Source organism: Dioscorea cayenensis, chromosome 5, assembly GCF_009730915.1.
Source record: "Dioscorea cayenensis subsp. rotundata cultivar TDr96_F1 chromosome 5, TDr96_F1_v2_PseudoChromosome.rev07_lg8_w22 25.fasta, whole genome shotgun sequence".
Taxonomy (NCBI): Eukaryota; Viridiplantae; Streptophyta; class Magnoliopsida; order Dioscoreales; family Dioscoreaceae; genus Dioscorea; species Dioscorea cayenensis.
Genome location: NC_052475.1, coordinates 16,336,300 through 16,340,906, shown reverse-complemented (window position 1 = coordinate 16,340,906; position 4,607 = coordinate 16,336,300). Strand labels below are relative to the sequence as shown.

Below are 4,607 nucleotides of genomic sequence, written 5' to 3'. Positions count from 1 at the left end.
TGAAAAGTGCTTAGTTATAGTAATTACTACAGTAACTACTGCAGTGATTCCCGAATTCCTTTTCTTCCCTTGAGGCCACATAGTTGGGCACACACTCGTGCGGTAGGTCATGTCAAATGATGCTCTCGAAAACTCTACATAAGCAGGAACACGAGTTTGTGACTGCCTTTGTGCTTTTCCAATTTGTAGATAGACTTGCATATTCTTGAAGTTGGCACACACCCTCATGTGTATGATCATGGCTTATGTTTTGACACTTGTTCCACACAAGATCATACTCAAAAACTGCATTCATGATTTATATTCGCTTCCTTTCTTCTTATACTACCTCCACAACCCTGAATACACAAAAGAACATAAAAACACACTAATGAGCCATAAAACCTAATAAAAAGCAATACTCATTATAAGTAAAATATGCTCAATAATATGCAAACACAAGCACTTATCATATTCGGTACTATCACCGGTTCGTAGAACTTTGATAGGGTTTGAAGGAAGTTTTCAACTTGAGCTTTGAAGAGAGAGATGATTTTTTGTAGTTCATCTTTGGTGTGCAGAAAATACATCTAGATAAAATGAGAGAAATCATTCATAAAGATGACATAATAATGACATCCATTTCTTGATAATGAAGGTGCATGACCCAAACATCTGAATTTATAACATCGAGAGATGCACGAGAAGTAGAAGTAGAAGACATAAAAGGGTAATTTGTCGAGCTTTTTGGCATAGAGCAGATCACCACAAAAATGATAACTTAGAAGAAATGAGTAATTGATATGCACTAAGAAGATGCAAAGGTTGTAAAGGAAGAAGGGGTGGATAAAACAAGCATGCTAAACATTAGTTGACACATGTTCACCAAGAAAGGTTCGAGGAGAGATAGAGAGAGAGAGAGAGTCGTTGATGAGAGGAAGCTTGAGTCAAGATAGATCAGCTAATGCTCTTGGCTTGTAGAAGAATTGTGTTGGTGTGGTGGTCCTGAAAAACACAAGAATTAGAAGAATTCAATTGTGAGATCATTATCATGAAGCAATTGTGAAAAGCTTAGAAGATTTTTGGTAAACATAGGAACATAAAGTATATTTGAAATAGTAATACTGTGATTTGGAAGTGAGAAGGTAGAGGAACCAATGTGTTGAATATGCATACCCATACCATTTCTAGTTTGGAGTTGGTCGGTACCATTATGGGAGGCAAATGTAGATTGGTTATTGAGATCTACATAATGAGTTACAGTTGAGTCAAGAAACCAATCTATCAAAGAAGCAGGCATAGTTGAGATGGTAACATATGCTTGAAAAGTAGAAGGAGGTGAAGCAGTATCTGAACGACCAAAATGATACTAACAGGATATAGCTGTATGACCCACTCGAGTGCATATTTGACATGTAGGTTGTCGTTCAAGGTTGACGATAGGAAAGTTAGGAGAGGTTAGATGTAGTGGTGTAGGAGATCCATGGTATGTACCAAGCAGGTTAGAGGGTCTTGGTGGTGAATTTATAGGATGAGTTGGTGCCGAGGTAAATCAAGGAGGCAAAAGTGTCATGCCCCACCCCACAAGCGAGGCTCACGATGCAGTCGGCCGCATCTATGGGACTGGGTCCCAGTGGGTGCAAGGCCTCAGATTTGACTTAGTCAGAGTCAACCCTAACAAGAAGAATATGAATAGTAATACAGAACTACAAATAGGATAAAATAAACTGAAATGATGCAAGTACGGCTTTTTAGCATCTACGTAATCACGAGACAACCAAATAGTTTGCAAATCACAAATACAGTCAGAATACAAGCCTTACTCACACAGATAAAATGCACTACAAAGGTACTGTTAAAAGCAGAAAATACTCCCAGACACTCCCCGATCCTAGACTTGATCTTCTCCTGCGAGAACAGAATTCACAGAGTGCATGAGCCACAACGGCCCAATAGGATCGCAGAAACAAATACAGAAATGCAGGTATTCCAGAATAATATAGAAATTTGCACAGAAATATAGAAAATTGCTTGGAATATAGAAATAATCAGAACTATGAAAAATACACAAAACACATACGTGTACATCTCCCTGACTGATAACAGAATCAACAGCATGAAGGTGGAACATCGACTGTGAAGTCGAAAAAGAACAGAACAGAACAGAATATCAACAGCCGTAGCCGGATCTTCGACCGCAGTCGCAAGGTAGCGCTACTACAGATAACATGTGCACAAGGCTAAGACTTACTCCTCCTAGCTGGGCGAGCCAGGAATGGAGATGTACTAAAACCGCTGAAATACGAAATACAGACAGAGGAAATACCTAATAAATAATGCAATTAATTAAATAAATAAATAAAATAAATGACAAGTAAGTAAATAAATAAATTAATTAACTTACTAAATAATTCAATAATTAAATAAATAACAACCGTCAGAAATACAGGAATACACGGGTGCGAGAGCCTACCTGGCTCCGAGCCACAGAGTCAGGTTTACCAAGTCTCGCGAACAAGGGCTCGCTACAAAATCTAACCAACAAAAGCTATACTTAGAATTAAGTCTTGGGCTGGGCCTAACTACAACTAGAGCCCCGGAGGAAGAATTTACAATCATTCAAACTACAACTAAACCCAAGGAAACACTAAGTAAAACACCAAACCAATCATTAAACACCAAGTTTAGATAATTAAGATTTCAAACAAAACTAAAGCATCAGGTTACCTTAACCACAAATTAAATACTTAAGAAAATAATACACTATCATGTTATGATTACAAGATGTCATGCTTAGACAAAAGTGTGAATAATAATAACAACCGAATCATAATGGCTACACACTCAAAATTTCCAAGTTTACAAGCAAGGTTTACTCCCACTCAAAAGGTTCTCATTTGCTAACTCAAAGTTTTAGATGACACATGAAAAGTAACCAGAAAATTTGACTAAGTCTGCAAGCTTAACACAACCTTAGGCTTACAACCATTTACTCACAATTAAAAAGTTTCAAAGCAAACAAAGTAACAGAATAGTCATGCATATTTAAATTGGCATATGTATAAATATCACCACTAGCATGAATGGTGTTAGAAAGAAAGTCATGCTTTTAACAAAAATAAAATCGGGAATAAAGATTAAGATCTCATGCATACTTCCCTTTACACATACAGGGATATATACATATACATATACTCACAAAGCAAGATAATCAAATAAGAAACTCTCTAAAGTTAAGCATGCTGACAGAACAGATCAACCAAGCTGGACACAAACAACCACCAAATAGGCTTCAAGGATGCATAAAACCAAGGTTAAAGCTTACAAGAATTATAACCAAGATATACATCTAAACCAAAAGATTAAGGTGTATGTCTCAACAAGACATGGAAACAGCACAACCAATCCACAAGAACACTCACTACCAAGTTTAGAAGAAAGATCTAACAAGAAACTTCATCCACAAACAACCTAGATGCTAACCTGAAGCTTGAAGAAGAATTAATCGATGAAACTCCAACCTACCTCGCCGTTGCCGAACAGAAAGTGCTGCGACTCCGAGATCCTCCTCACCGCTGGTCTCTTTAGTCTGAAACTCCAAGGGAAGGTTGCTATTTAGAAGAAGAAGAAGAAGGAGGAGGAGGAGAAGAAGGATACCTTTGCTCTTGAAAACTCTCCCACCAACCCCGACAAGACTGGAGCTCAAGGGTGAGAAGCCAGCTTGAGATGAAACCTTGTTAGGAAACGAAGGGCTCGGTCAATGGTCAATAGAGAAACAAAAACTTCGATCAACTTGGTCAACAAACCAAGGTGATTGACATTACAATCCCCCTCCCCCCACAAATAGAGTTTAGTCCTCTAAACTTGCATCAAGAGTCTTGGAACAACTCTTGATAGTGCTCACTCAGATCGGCCTCTCGCTCCCAAGTAGCTTCATCACTGGAGTAGTTGCTCCATCTAACTTTGATCAATGGAACTACTTGATTCCCTCGTTGTTGTTCTCTGTAGGCTAGAAACTCCACTAGTTACTCTTCATAGCACAAATTCTTCTGAAGCTCCACTGGTTCATGCTAAATGACATGCGATGGATCTGATAGGACATTGTGAACCTATGCTAGATTTGGTGGTAAGGCCAAGCGATAAGCACAGCTCCAACTCGCTTCACAATCTCAAAAGGTCTGATATAACAGGGGTTGAGCTTCCCACACTTTCCAAATCTCACAATGCCCTTCATAGGAGATATCCTCAGGAAAACTGAATCGCCAACCTGAAACTCTAGGTCTGAGTGGCGCTTGTCTGCATAACTCTTCTGTCGACTCTAAGCAGTCTTCAATCGCTTCCTGATCAGTTTCACCTTCTCTTCTTCAATCTGCAACATCTCTGGACCCAGTAGCTTCCACTCTCCCACATCGCTCCAACACACCGGAGATCGACACTTCCGCCCATAAAGAGCCTCGTATGGTGCCATCTGAATATAAGCCTTGAAACTGTTGTTGTAAGCAAACTCCATCAAAGGCAAATAGCGGTCCCATAAATCAAAAAAGTTGAGGGCACATGCCCGAATCATGTCCTCCAGAATCTGAATAGTTCTCTCCGACTGGTCGTCTGTCTGCGGATGAAAAGTTATA

General features: G+C 39.2%; 1 long non-coding RNA gene across 1 annotated transcript; it reads right to left on the bottom strand.

Annotated features, from left to right (window-relative positions):
• Positions 1–224: 224 nt before the first annotated feature.
• LOC120260883 lies at positions 225–3,499 on the bottom strand. The gene is made up of 4 exons (XR_005536522.1): positions 3,463–3,499; positions 2,060–2,274; positions 1,807–1,887; positions 225–338 (listed from the first exon to the last, which is right to left on the bottom strand). It is a non-coding gene; the product is annotated as an uncharacterized LOC120260883 (long non-coding RNA).
• Positions 3,500–4,607: the final 1,108 nt, after the last annotated feature.